The sequence below is a fragment of the Callorhinus ursinus genome, unplaced genomic scaffold, assembly GCF_003265705.2.
Source record: "Callorhinus ursinus isolate GAN/ISIS: 27379988/994484 unplaced genomic scaffold, GSC_fseal_2.0 scaffold41, whole genome shotgun sequence".
NCBI classification, from domain to species: domain Eukaryota; kingdom Metazoa; phylum Chordata; class Mammalia; order Carnivora; family Otariidae; genus Callorhinus; species Callorhinus ursinus.
The window spans coordinates 7,801,785-7,824,929 of record NW_027397103.1 but is presented as its reverse complement, the minus strand read 5'-3'; the positions used below and the strand labels follow the sequence as shown (position 1 = coordinate 7,824,929).

Sequence of the window (23,145 nt, the reverse complement as noted above, 5' to 3'; positions counted from 1 at the left end):
ATGCCAAAATATCTGTACTATTGATAACCATAACGATGGCGATTATTATATTTTATTTTTCAATCGTGGTAATTATTGTACATTAAACCATTAGCATTCATTATTCCTACAATGTGTAATTAGGACAATGGTGGATAGATTGCTCTTGACTGTAATGAAGTTTTTATAATTGTAATTTATTGGCATCAAATTACCTTTCTTAAAATGAATCTGAACATCACACTCTTAATTCTGGGGAGGGGGTGGCAATTATTTTTAATTAATGTTTCTTGTTTGTGCCACACAGAGGGGAGCTGTCCAACCAATCCAATTCCCTGTGTCTGTGAGGAAGTTAACCAAGAATATCAAAGGCGTTCTTGGAGCAGTCATCTATCACGAAACGCTCCCCTCCTCCCCGTCCCCCACTTGGCTTCCATCATCCCCCTCCTCCCAAGCAGTGGCCACAGGGGAAAAAAACCCCAACCATTTACCAACATGATTAGCCGAGGAGATAAGGGACAATGACGTAGATTATTTAAGCCAATTTGTTGCTAAGTGTGAGAAGAATATATTTTTTCCTCCTTCAAAAATGGCTCTGTAGCCAGCCTCTGTCTTGGAGGACATGGAGGTTGGGGGCTTTTGGCTTTGTTGTTCTGCAAATTGTATCCTGAGGTTTAATGTAGGGCGGGGAGTCCTTCCCCTACGTCCCCCTCATCCGATAATTGGCGAAGGTGGCCTTTTTGCAAAAATATGAGTCTATAGCTCGTTTCTAGAAAGGCGGAGTGAGAAGTCTCAGGGCATTTACTGTTGTAATATAAAATCGCCTGTATTTGACTGGTTTTGACCTACAAAAATGGCAATTTAATGACTCAAATGAATCTATCTACTGCAATGGTAATCAATGAAATGACTCCTCCTCAAAGATGATGATTAGGAGGGAGAGAAAGACCATTAGTTTTTAGGTGATTAGATGAGTAAGATGGGTGTATGGAAGGGAGGGCATGAGGGAAGGGGGGGGGCTGCAAGAAGAGGAAGCGGTCTGTAGAAACAGATGCGCTTGGCTCACCATCCGTCAGGTACCAAGCACGGGCCAAGCCCTTTCTGTGCCGGGGTAAAGTCACCCACCCAAGGTGGTGGGCGGTTCCACCCTGGTCTCTCCAACTACCAAACACCTGCACTTCCTTGCCCAGAAACGAATCCTTTTTTTTTTTTTTTAAAGATTTTATTTATTTATTTAATTGACAGAGAGAAAGAGAGAGAGAGAGAGAGAGAGACAGCGAGAGAGGGAACACAAGCAGGGGAGGGTCAGAGGGAGAAGCAGACTCCCCACTGAGCAGGGAGCCCGATGCGGGGCTCGATCCCAGGACCCTGAGATCATGACCGGAGCAGAAGGCAGTCACTTAACCAACTGAGCCACCCAGGTGCCCCCAGAAACGAATCCTTATCATTCATTCACACCTTAGAGCTGCCACAAGACCAGCCTGATCTTTGGCCTCCTAAACTTGACCTTGGTTTCCTAGTAAAGGAATGTTAGCTTGGTGAAGCTGGAAGGGAATTTTTGGGGGGTCCTAAAGTCCTAAATCCTACGCCCGTAGAATCAGACATAGGAGGCAAACGTCTACTTCATTTATACACGGAGACTTCTTCATGCTGGTTTGAATGGGGAGACTTTTGCCTTGTTTCAGGAGGCATCTGGTGCCACTTCGAAGCTGAGGCTCCGGAGAACACACAGAGCCTCTGATGCCCTCAGTTGCCTAGGGAACCCCATTAAGGGGGATGGAATTCAGAGCAGACCCTTCCGTGGTTGGCGGAGGCTGGGACAGGGCCTGGTTCTAGGACCAGGACTTGAGGAATCTCAGCAAGTTACTGAAACCAGTACTCTGATTCTGCATTACCTAGTTGGCAGAATTCATGGATGAAGTTGCTACTTTCTAAGGGATGCTGTGGGCCCTCTGGCCCCACCCAGGTCTGGTTTTGAGGATCTGGGAGGGACTTTTGGTTCTCCAGTATCAGGGAGACTCCGACAGGCCAGGGCAAGTGGACCTTCTAAGGTGAGCTACACTCAATCCCAGGGTTTCTAGGGATCTCCCGGGGTCATCTTGTCCGTTCCCCTGCCTCCCCAGGTGGCATTCCTCTTTCTCATCTCTCGGAACAAGAACCCTGATCCTTTTCCAGTGTCTGGGATTTATTCTAGCTCTGTCACTGACTGGCTGGGAACATTTGTCAAAGGGATGAATAATAATCGGGTTCTGAAGATGAAAAAAATCTCAGAACATGGCACAGGAAACACTCAATAAGAGACAGTTACTGCTATTGTTCCGGAAACAGAGTTAATAGTCCTTAGGAATAATAATGATAATAGCAACTGCCTTTTATTGAGCACTTGCTATATGCCTGGCTCTGTCTTGCACGCTATAAATGCATCGTCTCACTCCACACTCTCAGTAGCCCAGTGACCGGTAAGGAGCCGAGACGGAGAAAGGTTCTAGAATTGGCTAAGGACACATAGCCGGCAAGTGGCAGAGCTGGGGTTTGCAACCCCGTGGCCTGATAGCAGAGCCCACACTTAACCGTGAAGTCACGTGGCTTCTTACAGCTCCGCTAGGAGCTCTCAACACCTAGGGCTATTATTATTAATGCAGACACCAGCATGATTGCTCTCTACACTATCATTATTTTAAGATTTATTTATTTGAGAGAGAGAGCATGTGCAGGTGGGTGGGGGAGGGGCAGAGGGAGAGGGACAAGGAGTGAGGAGCCCATTGCCCAGGCTAGATTCCGGGACCCTGAGATCACGACCTGAGCTGAAATCAAGAGCCTGACGCTTAACCGACTGAAACACCCAGGCGCCCTGATCCTATTATTAATTAGTTCTCTGCCTTCTCCAATCCCTTTCAAGAAAACAGTTTGATCAGAGGAGAGATGGCCTAAGGAGGAAGGTGCCAGGAAGAAAGAAAAGGGCCCCTAGGGAATAGCACAAGGCACCAGTGCTGGGCACCCCGGGAGCGTGTAAAGATGGGTCCTGAGCTTTGGAGAGCTCCCAGGCTAGTGGTGGTGTGTGGGGGGGGGGGGGGAGGGGGCTGCACAGGTGCACAAATCACCATGGCACCAGGTATAAAGCGCCAGATGTAAGCTACCAAATGCCATGGGAAATCCGGGAAGAGAGCTGTTTTCAGTTAGGTAGTAACTTTCTGGAGGACTTCATGGAGGAGGGAGGTTCTGAGCCAGGCAGGCAGAACATGCAGGACCGGGGGAATGTGCCAAAGAAGAGAGGCTGGAAACCCAGCAGACTGGATGGGGCTGCCTTCCTTCCTCCTGTTCCAGATTCCTCCCTTCTTCTCTCTTTCTGGTTTTTCCCCTCTCCCTCCCTCGCCCCTTCACACTCCCCTCCCTGCCTCCCCCCCCCTTTCCCCTTCCCTTCTCTTCTCAATACTCGTCTTCTTCTTTCTCTTCCTCCTTCCTTCCCCTTCCACTTCTTTTTCCCTTCCTTCTCCCCTGGACGATCTCATAATAACCGACTGACTCACCATCTCAGGGAATCAGCCACAGACTAAGAGCATGAATCCGGAAGACTCCCTCTGGCTCTTTTGTGTCAGACTCCACACTTGGAGTTGAAATAGAAGCTGGCTAGAAAGGGGGGGGGGTGCGTATTCTGTTGTGGGGGAGGCAGTGCCTTTGTCAAGGAGGACGAGCACATAATATCCACCCCCCAGGAAAGGGCAGTGTGAGCCATGGGTCTTGCCAAACAGATTTTGGAGCCGACCCAGCCCTGTCCTCTATGACCTGTGTGACCTTCCGCACGTAGTTAGCTGTGAGTCTGTTTCTGCAAATTTTCCTCTGTAAAAGGAGAGGAAACCGGGGTTCCCTTTCTCACAGGCTGCTGTGAGGGTTAAGTGAAATAATCTATGTAATGTATTTGGCATCACTCCTGGCACATAGTAGATGCTAAAGAAAGTTCACTTCCATCTCCTTTAATTAATGAGTCTCTATATTTAAAATGGGGTCTGTGGCTTCAGCGCGGGAGCAAGCCGTGATGGGGATGTGCGGGTAGAAGGGAAGGAAGGCGGGAGAGCCGACCTCATTCGTGAAGGGGTGAAGGTGGGCACTGTCAATCTAATTTCGCAGCAAAAGCTGCAATTTGCCAGCCCTTTTAATTATTATTTTTTATCATGGATACAAATTAAAAATAAACTGTGTGTCTCAATCACAGCGGGGATTAAAATTGTTCCCTAATTGTTATCTTTGAATCAATCTAGCTTCCATTAACTCTGCTTCCTGAGGTATAATTGAGGTAGGGGTGTGTGTGCGCGTGCGTGCGCGTGTGCTTGTGTGTGCACGTATGTGTGTGTCTCTGCGTGTGTGTGTGTGTGTCTCCTTGGTCTGTGGGGAAGGCACCTCCATTTCATGCGCCAAATTGTCTCCTCCAAATTCCTGTTTCGTTTTTCCCTCCTCTTTGCTAAAGATCTTGCAGGGCAGTAGAGTTGAGGGGTCCTGAACATCGATCCCTGTCCGCATCTGACTATTCCTAAAATAGGTATTTCAAAGCCCAACATACTGTGTGTTGCACGGAGGTGTGTGTTTTGATGAGCCAGGGGGTTGGGGGGCGGGTGGGAGAAGTGGCCTGAAGTCCGTACGTTGGGAATGGCTAAACTCAAGTTGTTCCTGAATATGGGGATTACTAGTTGTGAACTTACAAGGGCGGCAGGGACGGCGGGGAGCCCTGTCTGGCTTGCTCACTGCTTTAGCCTCAGAACCCAGACCGGTGCCTGGCACCTGGTCAGTTCTCATTAAATATTAATTGATTTAACTCAAGCCCGTCCCTAGGAGAATATATGCAAAGCACACGGTACATAGACACACAGTGCATCGACAGTGTATGCAGATGCTGGCAATGCTCAATAAAATACAGCTCCTAACATTTTCATCACAGATATCCAAGCTCAGATGGGCCATCCTGAGACTATTTTTCCTCCTTGAATTATGTTTTAACATTCGCAGTTACTGATTTGTCACATCTTCGCTATATGTACTTGGCATTTTACGTATATTATTACTAATATTCAGGCACTCTTAATCTGCCTGTTTTACAGATAAGTACCCAAAGGCTCAGAGAGATGAGATCACTTGCCCCAGATCACACAGCTGCTAAGTGACGGGGCTGGGATTTGAACTCAGGTCTGCCCGACTCCTAATGCTCATGGTCTTTCTTGTCATTCTTCTTCCCTGCCTTGGGATCCAAGTTATTTATTTATTTTTCCCAAGTAAGTGAAGTGAGGGTTTTGGCCCCATTTTTCAGGTGAAGATAATGAGACCCAGAGAGAAGTCTTATGACTTGCCTGGAGGTTACGGGGTGTCCCATGTCACATGCATGGGGACCTCATGCTAATCTGAAAATGAACGAGGACTTTGAATCTAATAAATTAAGGGCAGACAGAGACCAGAGCGGTGGCATGATGCTATTAGTGAGATGCTTTGCCGAGACTATGCAACTAGAAAGGGGTTAAGCACCAAGTTTGGGGACAATGGAGCATTTGTTCATTCATGCTTTGTACAAATATTTTGTGAGCACCTACGGTTCATCAAGCCTGCAGGAAGTTCTGGGATGTGGCTGGGAACAAAAAAGCCAGACTCTGCCTTTGGAAGTGTATGATCTAGCGGGGGAGATGTTAATAAGATATTCACACAGGTATAGCGCTATTGACTGTGATAAACGTAGGAGGGAAACCTACAGAGACCGGAAACGAGGGGTGCGGTGTGTGTGCAGGTATGTGTGTGTTCCGGAAGGCTTCACCAGGTAATGTTTCAGCTGTGATTAGTAGGAGGAGTCATCTGGGTGACTAGCCTTGTAGGCAGAGGGCACAGATAAGCTGGTGTGATGGGGATGAGGGAGCAAGGGCCAGGTGTGTGACTGAGTCTGGAAAGGTCAGCAGGGGCCAGAGCCACAGGACCTTGGGGCCAGGATGTGGTGGCAGCAGGGAGCCAATGAAAACCTGCAGGTTAGAGGATGACGTGATTGGATTTATGTGTGAAAGGTTGACTTGGCTGCTTCTCTGAAAAGAGAATGGTGGTGGGTGGGCAGAGGGGAGGTGGGGAGAGCAGAGAGGAAGCTACTGCAACAGTCCAGGCGATCAGTGATGTGGCTTGGTCTGGGGGTGCAGTGGAGGCGGGGAGAAGGTGTCAGAGGTAAACCCCTTGGACGTGAGGTTGAGGGAAAGGATTAAGGTTTGAATATGATTTGAAGAGGATAACTGCACACACATGCGTACTCAGACTTTTAAAGAATCTTGGCAGACCCTATTTTGAGTGAAAAAAAGCCTGACTCAAATGAGTATGTACTCTGTGAGTTCACTTACGTGAAGAATAGACCAAACAGCTAGATGGTAACACAGAAGTCAGAATAGTGGCCGTATCAGCTGGGGTGCCTCTGGGCATGGGGCTACTGACAGAGAAGAAATGCGAGCAGGGGGGCACCTGGGTGGCTCAGTGAGCTAAGTGTCTGACTTCGGCTCAGGTCTTGATCTCAGAGTTCTGGGATTGAGCCTTGATTCTAGCCCCTTGTCAGGCTCTGCGCTCAGCGGGGTGTCTGCCTCTCCCTCTCCCTCTGCCCCTCCCCCACTCTGGCGCACACACCCTCTCTCTTAAATAAATAAATAAAATCTTAAAAAAAAAAGAAGTGCAAGGGGTCTTGTGGGAGCTGGAAGGTTTTACATCTTGATCGGGTGGTGGTTACGTGGGTGTGTATGTTGATTAGAATTCACTGCGCTAGACACTTAATGTGAGTGTGCTTAACTGAGTGTGAGTTCTATAATGAATATAAAATAGTGACAAATGAGTGAACGCATAGAAAATATAAATACATGAGATTGACTATTTCTAATAGGAAAGCAGAAATGAAATGGTAAAAAAAGTAAAAAAGAGCGCTTGAAGAAAATGCAGAAATACAGAATCATTAGAAATACAGACAAATACAAGAAATAAAAGCTGTTTGAGGATTAAGAAACCTGATAAGAGAACACTCAGGCCAGTTCTTCTGGTGTTTTGACATCCAGAGACTCTGTTTTGAATTGACAATGAGGGACCCGTTCTCAGCAGGGGTGCTAAAACAGACCCATTGGCCATCGAGGGAAGGCTCATCTAGAACATTGTCTGGAGCACCGGTGAACTGGGGACAGCTTTCAGGGACATCATTTCAATTCTGGAAGTTTCTGTCTATGCACCATCAGAAGTTTGGGAGTCTGTGGTGGTCATTAGGGCTGTTTCCAAACATGTGGTTCTCCGATTTCTGGGCACATGGCAGGAATGTGCTCCTCCGGCCACTTGAAGGAGGGTGTGGCCATATGACTTGTTTTGGCCAATGTCACACTCATCACCCTCCTCCTGATTTCTGGTTAAAAAAAAAAAAAAAACCACAGCATCACATGTAGGCTGAGTCTTTATGAATGTTTGCCTTTGCAATCAGGGAATGTTGGGTCCAGATGGTGACTCCTTCAAGCTGGGATCTCAAGTTAATACAAAGGGTCAAAGCCTCCTTGCTGACCCACTGTGAGATGTGAGCTTTTGGGATTGTTTGTTACTCTGGCCTAACCCAGCCCACGCTGACACATACAACAACTCTCCCAGTACAATGCACTTGGCTGCCAAGTGGAGGTTTGGGATGTGGATTGCTTTGTTACCGTTTAGGAATCTACCCCAAGGAAAGAATTTGAAATGCAGACGATACCATCTATAGAAAGATTTTCATTTTATTATTCATGATTTTAAAACACCAGAAATGATCTAAATAGTTTTCAGTGGAGGTCTGGTTAGCATGGAATGCTTTTTTTTTTTTTTTTTAACTTCTATTTATTTAAGTAATCTCTACACCCAACATGGGGCTTGAACTTACCACCCGGAGATCAAGAGTGCTCTTCTGACAGAGCCAGCCAGGCACCCCTGGTTAGGATGGATGCTTTACAGCCACTGAATGTGAAAGAGTAAAAGATACAGAACTTTACATATGAATAAGGACTTGTAAAATGTATACACACACAGGCAAAATACAGGCTTGCAATGCAATAAATAGTGACTAATGATTCACTCTAGAGAATGGGACTGGAAATATTTTTTTGTGCTTTTCTGTACTTAGAATCAATAAAATATATCACTACAAATTCAAAAATATTGTTTAAGAAGAGCTACGAAATAAGATAAAGTAAGTTTTACATAAAGACTCTTTTTTTTACGCGAAGTGAAGAACGCAGGGTCCAAGATCGTATAAGAATAAGGTAAAACTTGGATATGTCTGCAGGGGGAAAAAAAGACTGGAAGGAAATATACTAAAAGGTTAATATCTGGCTTCTCTGGATAGTGTGATTTAGAAAGCTTTCTAGGAATTTCCTCCCCTCCCCCACTCCCCTGGATTTTCCCATTTTCTATAATGACCATGAATTGGTTTTGTAATAAGAACCGTATTACTTTAAGAACCAGTGCCAATTCTGACATCTTGATACATCGAGAAATGCCTCTCATACTCCCTCCCTTCCCCCCCTCCTGTCTCTCCCTCCCTCCCTCCTGTCTGTCTGTCTCTCCCTCCTGTCTGTCTGTCTCTCCCTCTCTTGCTTCCTTCCCCCCTCCCTCTCTCTCTTCTCTCCCCACATCTATTTTATTACCATATAAACTTGCCTTTGTCATAAATTGAGCGGGTCTAAAATGGAATCCTGATTTTTAGTGGCTCTGTCTTGACTTGGTTCTGAAAAAAAAAAAAATGGCGCCATGCTCCCTGAAATAAATCGTTAATGGGAACCACCTTGTTTTCACAGAATTCATAACAACACAGACACACAAACCCGGTTTAACACTGATCACGGTCACCTACACAGCAGTAATAACACATATGCACATTGTAGGAATTGGCCAGAGCCAAGCGCTCTTTCTTTGGAACACTTCTTTCAAAGATGCCAATTTTTCTCAAAGACGTGACCATATGGGTGGCCTTCCTAGGCCAGGAGAGTTAGTGGAAGACAGTGGGCATCTCCTTGGGTGCCTTTGCTGGCCCAGCGAGGGAGGGTCCTTCAGGCACTGGGAAGGTGACCAGCTTTCTCTCTCCCCTCACTTGGCAAATCCCTGGGCTTACTTGGGTCACAGAACCTTCCACACACTTACTCCGGCTTGTGGCTGTGTCTTTCTCGTGTGCTCATTTGCCCAATACCTGCCCCTCTCACCAGATGGTGAGCTCCAGCAAGATGTGGATTTTTGTCTGGTGTGCTCACTGTTGTGTCCCCAGAGCCTAGGACAGTGCCTGGCACATGGTGGATCCCTAATGTTTGTTGAATGAGTAAATAAATGAATGAAAAATATTCCTGTGATCTAGAATAGTCCGCCCCCTCCCCCATGGTAGAAAGAGGACCCTAGAGTTCCAGTGCCTCTGCCTTTGCTTAATTGATCTCGGTGACCCAGAGCTGCACTATGACTTTCATCCGCTAAAAAAAAAAAATAAATAAAATTACATTTTCTGACTGTGTTGGTATAAAGACAAATATAACCCGGGCTGGATTTTTAACTCCACACACATTATTATTACATTCATTTCTCCTTTTGATCTTAAGAGAAATTAACATGAAAAATTTTTGTGGCCCCCAAGAACTGTTTATGCCGTGCCTAGTGGAGAAGTCAGCCCTGTGCTGACCTTGTCCCTGGTCATTCATTCATTCTCCTATGTATCCATTTATTCCTTCATTCAGCAAGAACCCCCAGAGCAGCTTCTCACGCCAAGACCTGAACCAGGCCCTGGGGTCCCATGGTGGGCAGAAGCAGCCACTGTCCCTACCTTCACATGGCTGATACTCTAGTAGGGGAGACAGATGTTGATCAAATGCACCAAGACATAAATGTGTATTTACCCAGTTATAAGGTCTTGTGAGAGCCCAAAACAAGGAAATGTGAGGTGTTCTGGAAAGAAGGTGGCTCAGTTAGGGATAGCTCCCCCCAGTCTGAGCTGCAAGTTAGCTCTGCCAAGAGGGTAGGAAGCATTCCAGGCAGAGCTTTCTGTAAGAGCAAAGGTCCTGGGGCAGGATCTCTGACCAACTATTGGGAGACCAAGTGTTCTGGGGAGAAGGAGGGCGGAGGGCAGGAAACTCAACCAGCTTGAGTCTCACTAGGAAGCCTCAACTGTCTCTCAGGACTCCTCCCTCCTCACCCCTGGTTCTTGTTTCCCCACCCGCCCCGTCCCAGTCCCACGAGGGTTGCAGCCTAGGCCTCTGGCTCTGGGCACAGAGCAGGAATCAGGGAGGGCTGGTTTGATTAGATCACTGTCAGCCAGGGACAGGAGGTTAATTGCTACTCTTTTAGTGAGTCTGGCTTGGCCCAGTGGCTGTGCTCATGTCTGTGTGCGCCTGCGTGCGTGCGTGCATGTGTGTGTGTGTGTGTGCGTGCATGCGTGTGCCCGCGTGCGTGCATGTGTGCGTGCGTGTGTGCCTGCGTGCGTGCGTTTGTGTGTGTGTGTGCGCGCATACATGTGTAGGGGAGTCTGGCCTCAGGCTGGGGGGAGGCTGCAGGGGCAGGGGTGGGTTGCCCAAGATTTCTCTGCAAGTTCTGAGCCTTGTCTTGTCTGGTGTGCAGCAAAGAGGAGTACTTAACAAGCATTAAGGGACACAAATAATTCCCCTTTTCTCCTCTCCGCCTATTCTTCCCTCTCTCTCTTCTTGTAAATCCCGCTCCTTGCATGTGAATAGCCGAATGGCTTCATCTGGGACCTTTAATCAGATCCCTGGTAGGCACTAGGAGGGCAAAGTGCCGGAGGGATTACCTTTTATTTTAGGGTTTTTCTCCCCTGGTTTTGCCATCCCCCCTTCCCCTCCCCCGGCCGTGTTTTCCTCCTTGGCATTTGTTCTCGGCAGAAGTAAGTAAGGAAGGCTTAAGGGGCGGGGGAGGGGGGCTTACAAACTTAAGGGGATCGGGCCCTATTCAGCGGGGCTTGTCCACAGTCTTTCTGCTTTTGTTCCGGGGCCATTCTTCAGCTGATTTCTTCACTCCAGTAAAAGCACTTTAATTCCCTTTTAGATACGGAGAATCCGTCCTCTTCCCCTCGCTAACCTCGCCCCCACCCCACACACACCCCATTTCACTTTCTCAGACCTTTCATGTTGCGTCCTCGGCCGCCCCAACAAAGACCTAACATCATCGCCAACTATTTCTTTCACCATCAAGTGAGGCTGCAGAGACCCTGGGGGAGGGGGAGGGGGTGGGGAGAGGCAGGGGAAGGAGGAGGGGAGAGTGGGCTCCTCCGGGACTAGACACCCCCCCACCCCCCCACCCCATCCCCCCACCCCTCCCACCCCCCGACGCTGCCCCGACCCCCAAGCCGGGCCTGGGGGTGGAGCCCTGGCTTCCGGTGGCACCGTGCCCCCCCCCCCCCCCGCCCTGCGGCGGCGCCTCGGATGGCAAGGACAGGCGTGGGTGCCCGCACGTGTGTCGGGGCAGGAGAGTGTGTGTGAGCGCGTGTCTGTGTGAGCGTGACAGGGTCAATGGAGACATCTGAGGCCTGGCATGGGCTTGGTCAGCATTTCTGAAAGCAGCCCGAGGCTTCCCGGAGAGACTCCGCGCAGGGGGAGGACACCAAGCCTCCCGCCTCCCTGGGAAATCCCGAAAATCCCTGAGACCTCTCCGGGCCATCCCAGCCCGTCCCAGCAGAGCAGCCCAGCAGAGGCAGAGCCTGGGCCCTTGTTGGAGCTGTTCAGCTTCCCCCAAAATGTGGGGAGACCTGGAAGAAAATGGGTGGCTGCAAGATAAAGAAAGGAAACTCCCAATTCAAAATGAATGGAAGCAGAATTTTCAGTGTGCTCAGTGTATTTTCGGTCAGCTGTGCGAATGGCTCAATTGCACATTCATAAGAAATTTCATTGCATATGAAAAAGGTTCGTGGGGGCAGGCTTTCTTTTTCTTTCCGTGCATGACCTGTCCCCCCCCAACCGTGCTTCCCTCCTCCCCCATAATATAGTGAACACCTGAGGACCACCCACGTCAGGTACATTGCTGGTAACTCTCACGAACTGACGCTCCCTTCCTGATTCTGATCCCCTCCCTCCCAAAAGACTGACCATCTGCTTAAATTCTGTCTTTCTCTTTCAAGAATAGTGGTGATCACATAGTTATATTTTCCAACAACATCCCCTTTAGTTGTCGTTCAGATTTTTTCCTCACTGTGCAAGGAATTCCCAAGCTTGCCTGAGGATGGCCAGGCAATCCTAGCCAGCTATCGATTCGGTGAGTTCCTTATAACCAAATTGTAAAAGGAAAATGTGAAAAGTCCTTTCAAAAATTGTCACAGCAAAACCGATTCTGTGTTGTGCTTTCAGTTGTTGTTGTTGTTGTTGTTCTCTTTTAATAACGTGAGAAGGGCTTCAAGGTAAGCATGTTGAGGTGCCCGCTATTATCTGAAAACGGCTCTGCCTTGCCTCCCATTTTCATCATGGGGTTGAGTTGTGCCGTCAGTAACCAGCCTTGCTTTCCCCATCTATGAAATGGGAACAACAGGGAGCTTGGCTTTTCACTGAGGAATAAAAAAACCGGGGACCTGAATGAGAAGCAATCTCACTGCCTCTCCCCTAGAAAGAGAAAGTGAGCTTTCCTATCTTCTTTCTGAGAGGTGAAAAAGATGAGTCCCTCTTCAAAATGTCGAACATAGCGACACAGGGCCATTTAAGAGAAAGTGGGCCGGGCGTAATAGCCCAATTGGGAGTCTGAGCAGCAGAAGGGCTGGCTCCCTCTCCATGCCAGAGGATGGGCAATTACCGCCAGGCATTTTTCGGGCAAAATAGGAGGCAGAGAAATAGCAAGTAGGAGCCCCAATTATGGGGAGTCATTCGCAGGACGGAAACACACCGCCTCATTCTCGTGCGGCTAACTGCAGCCAGCGAGACACAGGGCAGTTAGATGGCGGTTAGGAGAAGACATTCAGCAGGGATAATGTCTGGCCTTTCTTCGCCCAAAGGCTGGGCTGGGGGAGGAGAAGGATGGATGGATGGCTGGGGAGCCAGTATGGATCGCTTCTCCCTCCTGGTTGGTATGGGACCTGAGCAAGGCATGTCATTCTCTGCCTGCGCCCCGCCCCCCCCCCAAGAAAGCAAGGAATATTTGCCCTTCCTGCTTCCAGACACACACACAGCAAAAACCATGTGTCTCTAGCCACCATGAGGGGTTTAGGCAACCCTGTGCTGGTAAATGCCTAAAGACTGGCTCTCAAGGAAGAAAGGAAGGGAGAAAAGAAAAGAAAAAGAAAAAGAAAGAAAAAAATTTCTTTCTGATTTCTAGACCTTGTCAATTTCCGTGGTGTAAAGACTCCCACCTGACATGGGCCAGCACAGAGGTGGGAGGAGATACCCAGTAACACACCATTGTCCCTATTTCCACCACACAGATACAATCTATGTAAATAACCTCAAGAGCATAGATGATAGTAAAATGTAGCAAAGTAATCAGGAAGCTGTGAGTTTTGTGTCTGTGTTACCTTTGTTTTTAACGTGAGCTATGTAATCGTAAGTTAACTGAAGGGACTTTTTAACAGAGGCTGTGTTGAGCACCTGGCTTTCCAAATTCCCGTGAGTTTGGAGGAGCCAGCTGGAGCACCTTACTGCCCAGAGAACACTCTCCGTTTGCTCAGAGCCCTCTTCCCACTCATGGGTGGTTGTCTGTGCTACTCGATGTCAGTCAGCAAATCTACCAGTTTGTGATAAAAGGAAATCAATGGATGGTTTCCCAGTCCTCTCCCTGAAAAACAAAACAAAACAAAACAAAACCTCCCGGGCAACACTGGGAGACTATTTTCGGTTTAGGAAAGTGACATTGTCTTCATTCCGTTATCTGGAGCTCTGTGTTTTTCTTAGATCACAAGACTGTGGTCGCATCAAATGTCTATGGACTCATTCACCAGCAAACCCCAATGCCATTTTGTGCCAGCCCCTTGGGAGAGGGAGAGGTTACAGGCTCAATTGCAGGCATTCCTCCCTCCGTGGGCAAAGCAGAGGACCCCCCGCCCCGACCCAGTTCAGGCGCAGATGTGGTGATTCACACTCACTGGGTCCCTGCATTTTTCTACTGATGGGATCGCTCTGCAAAACTCCATTTTGGGGGGCACTGGGTTTCTCTCTTGAACCTCTCCTATTCTAACAAGATTTCTGCCCTGTAATCCCTGGGTTGTTGCTAAATTAGCTGATAAAGTTCAATATAAAAACTTGATTGTAGAGTTAGGGTTTGCTGCTGATCATACCCACAAACATTAGAGAGCCGAGTAATACGGAGTGTTGGTGAGGATGTGAGGGACCCAAGTGCATACGGCATCTGGCATGACTCAGTCAAATTCAATATACAAATGCTCCATGACCCAGGAATTCCATTCCTGGGCATAGAGGCCAGGTAAACCCCACAAACTGTCCATAATGGGACACTCATGAGGACGGTCATCACAGATTGTTTATGATGCGGGGAGTTGAAGCACCCAGGTCAGTGTGGGAGACACTAAATGCACCCACACCACATCCCCTCTGCCCCTCTCCAATTGTCTGCCCCCCACGACTTGTCAAATTTAGTTATGATTCTCTCTTGGCGGGTGTGCTTCCTGGCTGGCCTGTAAGTCCTTGAGGGCAGGGCTGGCCACGGTCACTGCCTAGCACAGGCCTGGCACAGGCCTGGCACATAGTAGGTGCTCAAGAAATGTTTTGTTGAAGGAATGTATGAATGAAAGGAAATGGGTCAGAGGCTTAATGAAAGCAGGCAACGGGAATGAAAAATGGTGGAGCTGGGCACATGCCTGGGGGTTGATATGGTGAAGGCATACAGTGGGAACAATTCTAGGCACCTGCGGCCCTGGGCTGGGTCCTTCTTTCAGGTGAGGGGGCTGGAGGAGGAGGAACCCCAGGAACGTGGGTGGTTCTGTTGTAAACTTAGTAGGAGTTCCTGTGGGACTGTGGTATTCTCTTCTGTTCAAGGGGTGTTTCATGTCTTGGGCACATAGAGCCCCATGGTCCCTGAAAAGCCAAATCGTGGGCTCCTGAAAGCCCCCTCTCCTGGTTGGGACTCCATTTGTAGCCCCCTGGTGCCCTGACTGTGGCCTACGCCCCAGGGCACAGCAAAAATGTGGGGCCTGAGGAGGAGGGGTCTCTGGGAAGCCCTGTGTCACTGGGGGTGATGGTAATGATCCTTCTGCTCAAACTGATAGCAGCCACAATTACACCCAGCAAGACATCACCAATTTAAAGATTGATACTGTTTACTGAGCACTTACTCTGTGCTTGGCCCTGTTCTCAGTGCTTAAGAATATGAGCTCAGTTACTTCTCACAAAAACGTGCAAGGTGTGTTCAAGAACAGAAACGTGGCAATGTCAGAGTTCTTGAATTTGATCGTTATGTGGTGGTGAGGTTGTGGTCCTCATTCTTGGAAACTCCACGCTGAAGTACTAAGGGGTGAAATGGCAGGTGGTTCCACAAAGAAAAGAAAGGTAGATGATGGATGGTTGGGTGGATGGATGGATGGGTGGATGGAAGGATACAGAGAAAGCAAATATGTTAAAATACTAACATTTGGGGAATATAAAGAGTATATAAGTGTCCATGGATTTATTATCCTTGCAGCTTTTCAATAGGTTTGAAACTTTTTAAGAAATAACCCCCCCCAAATTAGGGTGGCATCTTATTGTCCCCATTTTACAGATGGGGAAACTTAGGCACAGAGAAACTAGAACTCATAGTACACACTCTAGAAATATTAGCTGTTTGATGATTTATATGATGATGTGGAGGCTCAGAGACATCATGAAAGCTGTTCATCGTCACCCAGCATGAAAATAAAGTTTAGCTTTGAAAGACCCTGTCTCCCCCTCTGATGCTATGCAGACCTTGGGCTGGTTTGGATGGGGCAGGGGTGAAGAGGGGACTCTCCCTGGCAGGTCTTCAGGTTAGGCACTGGTGTCCTCCTAGCTCCAGGGTGAGGCTTTGTGGAGACCCCTTTACTCCCTCCCTCCCTGCAGCCCCCTTTAGTCCCTCCCCCCCCATTCTCTTTGCACCAGCATCCCGGGTCCCAGGGGCCTGGCAGGCTGGGGATATTTGCCAGCAAATACAAGATGTGTGTTAAACACTCTGCTGGTGGCTTCTCCCCACCCGGCAATGTTTACTCAGCAAACACCACTAATTCCCCCATTTCTCTGCCTGGGCTGGGGCCCCCAGAGTAAAGTTTGTTCTTCACCAGCCCCACTGACAGTTCTGCATCCTCCCCCATGGAGACCCTTCTCCCAGCACCGAGTAAGTCCCAAGAAGATCTGTGGGGAGATCTCTAGTTTGCCGGGGTGTGTGTGCCTCTGGCAACATCTCCGACCAGAAGCCCACAGGCTCTGGGAATCTGGGGCGTGGGGGAGGGGCGTCTGATGAGTTCTCCTCTCTTAGGGTCTCTGTTCCACCCATCCTCCAAGATCCAGGAAGGCAGCTTGTTCCAGCTGTCATTCATTCATTCATTCATTCATTCATTCATTCAGGTACTGTTCTAGTGCCCGCTGTGTGCCAGGCAGGGCTGGGTGCTGGGGACACAGCCATGCCTACGACTAACCTGACCAGAGATTCTTGCCCCCTTGGAGCTGATCTAATAAAGCGGTTAGCAAATAAACCAACAAAAAGAAAATAAAGCAGGGTTTTATAGGGGGTGCTACTAGCAAGGGTTGTTGCCAACGTCGCCCTTGAAGAGAGGCTGTCTGAGTTCAGGCTTGAGGAAGGTGGAGGGACCCAAGTCAGGAAGGCTGGTTTTTTCCCCCCTCCCGCAGGCTCAGTATGGCTCAGCATGGCACGGACACAGATCCGGTCTTTATTTAAAATATTACTGCATTCTGCCATAGATTTTTTTAAAAATGGAAATAAGATTCCTATAACCTGAAACTCACCATTTTAACCATTCTAAAATGTACAATTCAGTGGGTTTAGGGTCACTCAAAGTGTTGTGCAACCATCACCACTAATTCCAGAACATTTTCATTGCCCCCAAAAGAAACCCCATACCCCCCGAGCCGTCGTTCCCATCCCTCCTCCCTCCCCCCGCAGCTACGAATTTGCTTTCTGTCTCTGTGGACTGTGCCTGTTCTAGATGCACACGAATTCAACGTGTGGTCCTTCTGGGTCTGGCTTCTTTCACTTAGCAAAATATTTTCTAGGTTCATCCACGCGGTGGCACGGGTCAGCGCTGCGTTCCTTCTTGTGGCTGAGTCTCCGTCCATGGTCTGGATACGCCCCATTCTGTTTACCCACCGTCCGTTGACGAACCTGTGGATCATCATGGATTTTTGTATTAATTTTGATTTCTTCAAAATTTTATTTATCTTGGGCCCTGAGGTTTTTGGCAGCTGCCCCCTAAATTTGCACCTGAGGCACCCACCTTCTCTCGGATCTAGTGGAGGAGGGCGCCTGGGTGGCTCAGATGGTTACGCGTCTGCCTTCGGCTCAGGTCATGATCCCAGGGTCCTGGGATCGAGTCCCGCGTCGGGCTCCCTGCTCCTTGGGAGCCTGCTTCTCCCTCTGCTTCTCTCTCTCTCTCTCCCTCTCTCTCTCTCCTCCTCTGTCTCTCATGAATAGATAAATAAAATCTTAAAAAAAAAAAAAAAAAGATCTAGTGGAGGAGGGTTTCAGAGAGAAGGAAGAGGGTGTGAGGGCCCTGAGCTGGGAATGAGCTGAAAGTAGGACATCAGTGGGAAGGGAGCTCCTGGCAGAGGGAACAGTAAGACCAAAGACCCTGAGACAGGAATATGCTGGGTGTGTTTGGGGGGCTGTAGGGGGCTCAGATTACCTAGAGGGCAGGGAGCTGGCAGGGTTGGAGGGATGGTGGGGGGTGGGAGGTGGCTGCATCCCATAGGACCCTGTGGGCCAGGGAGAGGAGTGTGGGTTTTGTTCTGAGCTTCATGGAAGCCATTGGTTGGTTTTGAGTTAGCAAATTTATACAATCTGGTTTCGGTTTTAAAAGCTGCTGTGTGTTGGGGTTGGAAGCAAAGCAGGAAGCAGGGCGTCCTCGGAGAGGGCTCTCTCTGGTGCCCAGGAGAGACACAGGGAGGCGTGAACCACAGTGGTGGCAGCAAAGGACACAGAGAGAATTGTCATCGGATGTTCTCCTAATGTATAGAGAGATGACCCATTCACGATTTCATTTGGCAAAGAATTATTGAGTGCCGACTGTATGCCAGGCAGTGCTAGATGCCGAGACTACAGTGGGCGACAAAGCCAGACAAGGTCCCAGCTTTCATGGAGCTCAGAGACCTGAAACAAGAAATTACAGGTGTGATCAGGTGTGAAGGAAAAGACGCAGGCCTCAGGACAGCTGCTGACCTGTGGCTTTTTCCAGAAATGGAATCTGGCTGTCAGAGGAAGGCCTGCTACGTAAGTGGAAGATGTGCCAAAAACAATCCTGCTCTCTGAGGATGCCCTCAATAGGGCAGTCTTCCCCACTGCCCTGCAAGGTGGCAGGACCCTTGGAGCGGTGTGTGGGCTTCCAAGTGACTGCTTTGAAGGGAAACACCCCCTTTGTGGGGGTTGAGTTCTCGGTTGTGTTAAAAAAGAACCAGGACTCCAAGTTGGTGGCCTTTACAGGGAATCGTGAGGCCTGCAGGGAAGGTCCATTAGCTCTCACCATCCTCCTTCCCCCAGCTCCCAGGTGGTGGCCGTCTCCCCCGTGACTGATGATGAGTCATGGCAGGGGGCTGATTTGGAAGAAACGAGGCCAGAAGACCCCTCAGCTCTCACACTGGAGACACCCCATTAATCTTTAACAAACATGAAGTTCCATGAGGCTGGGCCTTCAACTAATGAGGCCTGGTTTCCCAGGACTCCCCCGGGAGGAAAGAGGAATTAACCACCAGAGGTCCTGTGAGCAGGGGGTTGATTCACGGAAGGAAGGAGGGGGCGCTGGTTCCCAGCCTCACTGTCCAGGGGGGGCCCCTTGAGTGTTCCCCCTCACACTCAGGCCATAAATACCATTATTCCCTTAATATGTCTCTTTAGACACAGTCACTTTTAAAAAACAGAGGTGTAATTGACATACGATCAATTGCATATATTTAAAATGTACAGCACAGTAACTTTTGGCATATCACACACCACACCTGTAATAAGCATACCCATCACCTGCCCAGTTTCCCTCCTTGTAGTTCTCCCCCCTCTTCTCTCTCCACCCTCCCAGCCCCAGGCAGGCACCCACAGATCTGCTTGCTCTTGCTACAGAGGAGTTCACACTTTCTAAAGTTTAATATGAATGAATGGAGTCATTTGGTCACTACTGTTTTGGTCTGCCTTTTTGCACTTGGCATAATGCTTGGGAGGTTCCTCAGTGTGGTATCAATCGTTCGTTCCTCTTTATTTTTTTAAAGATTTACTTACTTATTTTTAGAGAGAGCGAGCGAGAGAGCACCAGTACACAGGGGGAGGGACAGAGGGAGAGGGAGAGAGAATCCTCGAGCGGATTCCCCACTAAGCGCGGAGTCCAGTGCGGGGCCGGATCCCACGACCCTGAGATCATGACCTGAGCCCAAATCAAAGAGCCAGGCGCCTAACCGACTGAGCCACCCAGGCACTCCTGTTCCTCTTTATTGAGGAATACTCTTCCATTGTATGGATAGATCATAGTTTGTTTATTGATTCCTCTGTTGATGGACATTTGTAAATCCATTCTCTCTCTCTTTTTTTTTTTAGAACATAAACTTATAATTTTAGTTGGGTTTTGGATTTACAGGAAAAGGGCAAAGACAGTATAGAGGGGTTCCTGAAGACTCCTCACTGTTTCTCCTTGTATTTAAATCATACGTTAGTGTGGTGCGCTTGTCACAATTAATGAATCAATATCGATCCATTATTATTAAATTAAGTCCATCCTCTACTTAGATTTCCTTAGATCACTACACGGATCACTCTTGCCTCCTCCTCGTGCTCATCTGAAACCTCCCACTCCCATAGTAAGAAGAGTGGCTCCTATCATCTGCCATCCATTTGCTTCATTGTTCAGCTCCAGTCGATGTGGGAAGTGGTTTCAGGATTGCTAGACCATACCCCCGTGGGAACGACTTTATCAGCTAGATCCTGTGTCTATGTGCAGTTCTTGCTGCCCTCAACCCTACCGGCTCCATTCGTTTCCAAAGTTACTGAGGTCAGCCCTCCTCCCACCCCCAAACTCCCACGGCGAGGTTGTTCCATACATTTATAATACAGTTCGACTATGTTCTATTCTGCATCCATCTTGGGGTCCCCAGGCTCCTAAATGAGTTTCTTTATACATTGTATACATTAAGGTTCATTCTGTGTGTTGTAAAGTTCTAAAGGTTTTGATGAATGCACAGTGTCATGTATCCACCATTATGGCATCATATACAATAGTTTCATTGCCCTAAAAAATTTCCTGTGCTACACACCCTGTCCCAGCCCTGAGCCCCTGGCAACCACTGATCTGCTGTTTTGCCTTTTCCAGAGTGTCATATAAATGGAATCCTAGAACCTATAGCCTTCTCAGATGGGCTTCTCTCTCACTGAGCAATATACATTTAAGGTTCCTTCGTGTCTTTTGGTGGATTGACAGATCACTTCTTTTTGTCACTGGGTACTGTTCCACTGTATAGATGTGTTGCTGTTTATCTAGTCCCCTATTGAAGGACATCTTGGTGCCTTCCAAGTTTCAGCAATGATGAAGAAAGCTGCTGTAAACATTCATGTGTGTAACACTATGTTCAGTTTGTAGAAGCTGCTACACCGACCGTCCAATTTTGCATCCCTACCAGCGACGGATGACAATTTCTGTCTGCTGCTCTGCCTCCTCTCTGGCAATTGGCATCATCAGTGTTTTGGATTTTAGCCATTCAAATAGGTGTGTCGTAGTATCTTGTTTGAATCTGCATTTCCCCGATGACATACGATGTGGAGCATCTTTTCATGTGCTTATTTGCCATCTGTGTATCTGCTTTCGTGAGCGTCTGTTAAGGTCTTTGGCCCATTTTTTTTTTTTTAATTCGGTGGCCTGTTTTCTTATTGTTGAGTCTTGAATTCTTTGTATATTTTGGACAACAGTCCTTTATCGGATGTGTCTTTCGCAAATATTTTCTCCCAGTCTGTGGTTGGTCTTCCCATTTCTCTTACACTGTATTTCCTCCCACACGCCCTTTTAATGATTCCACTTAAAAAAAAAAAAACCATTTCATTTGCTTACATCTATTGAACAACCAATCTGTGCCAGGCCCCTTTGTCATGATGTAGAGGGTTACTGGAGAAGTGACTAATACCTCCAGTAGAAGGTAACCTAGGATGAGCATTACCATCCTAGGTGACTCTAATGTCTCAGGGCTCTAAAAAGCCTGTCATTCTAAGATTTAAAAATTCAATAATTCTCACATGTTATATATTTCGTTCTAAGAGTCCATTTAATATTCTAAAATTCCGTGCTTCCCTGATCTTACACAATTCTAAAACTTCTGGGACATAAGGCACCATAAAGCTAGTATTTTTTAAAGTTAATTAGCTTGATGTTCTAGCAGTTTGTAGTTCTAAGATTTTATTCATTAAATTTTCTGATCCTAATATTTTTATAAATCGAGGGCCATCAGACCTTATAGGGCTCAATTTTTGGAGATGTCTCTAATTCCAAAATTCTACGGTTCTAACCTCCTATAAAGCTGGAATTTTAGATTCTCTTGTTCTAATATTATAGAATTCTATACTGCTAAGGTGCTATTGTTGATTCTCCTAAAATTCTAAAATAATATTGTTCTAAGTTTCTCTTGAGTAAATATGCTAAGATTCTCTCACTGTGAGATTCTAAGACCTGAGCTCAGTCCTCTTGCAGAATCTGCAGCTGGAAAGACATCCCTGAAGACAAATAGCCACCTTCCTAGCACTTTGGCTCCCGGTACAACCACTTCCATCCCAGAGCCTCCTGGGGCGGACCAGTTCCATGCTGCATTCAGGCCAGCGCTCTGGCATCTGACCCTGAAATGGAACTTGAAGGTCACCAGCTCTAGATGGCCAGCTTCTCCACCATCCTCATGCCAGGACATCAGAGGCTCCTCCTTTACACCAAGGCCTGGCACTCCTGGACCCATGAACCCCCACGGGCATGGAGGCAGTGACTAATTAAACGAAGCGGCCAACATCTGGTAGATGACAGGTCCTTGAGAGACTAGGACATGGGACCCATGAACTGTGCTGAAGGTTGCTGAGCTGGCAGACTCTTGCACCTGGTGTGGATGGAGAGCTGGTTCTTCACTGCCTTTTCTACCTTTCCTATTTTGGAATTTTGCCTGGGGCCAGTCCTTGTTAAAGGCCAATTTTCTTCCCCATCTACTTACAATTTATGGTCCTTCCAGATTGCTATCTTTGCTAGGTAATAGAGAGGAGAGAACAAAAACGGTTGATCATCTTGGAGCAAGGAGAGAAGGCAAAGCTACCCCCCCCCAATCCTTCCAGTTTCTTCTCGCATCCCTGACAGTTCTGGGGGAGCCGTATTAGGCAGAGGTTTTTCAGTTGTAATACAGCCTGTCAATTAGGATTGCGTTTGGCCGCATGTAACAGAAGTGCGAGTACCATGGCTTAAGCAAGCAAGGGGTTTATTTTTCACAGGTGACAAGAAATCCAGTGGAAAGCACTGCATCTGCAATCCAGACAGGAAAAGGGTAAGAGGGAAAAGAGCCTTCTCCCTTGATGTCCCTCAAGGACCATCACTCATCTCGTTGCCTAAAAGTGGGTCACTGGGCCACTTAAAGCTGCAAAAACTCTAGACAAGTATTTCAGTTAGCTACATAGCTGCCTCAAAAAAAAAAAAAAGTAAGGATTCTGTTGATAAGGAAGACAGAAAAAATGGATACCCATAGGGGACCAGCAGCATCTGCCATGCCAATAGAAACTTAGGTAACTAAGAAATAAATACAAAAATAAAAATAAATGCAGGTATAGCAGGCATGCCTGGATCAAGGGGCTCAAAGAAGGTTGTCAGATATTGTGGTTATTCTGTGTGGGTCCACTCCTGGTGGGAAAATGGCTTCCTGCAACTGAGAACTGTCATTTTTATCAAGTTAGTAATCCCGGGAAAGGTGAACACGTCTTTCCTGATAATTCTAACAGCGATAGGATCATATATCTATCTCTGGCTACTCCAATATGGCTGAGGACAGGGCTTCTGGTGGAAAATATACT

General features: G+C 47.9%; 1 long non-coding RNA gene across 1 annotated transcript; it reads left to right on the top strand.

Moving 5' to 3' along the window:
* Window positions 1-1,791: 1,791 nt before the first annotated feature.
* LOC141370625 (uncharacterized) lies at window positions 1,792-22,919 on the top strand. Its single transcript, XR_012374820.1, has 3 exons — window positions 1,792-2,030; window positions 20,695-20,827; window positions 21,800-22,919. It is a non-coding gene; the product is annotated as an uncharacterized lncRNA (long non-coding RNA).
* Window positions 22,920-23,145: the final 226 nt, after the last annotated feature.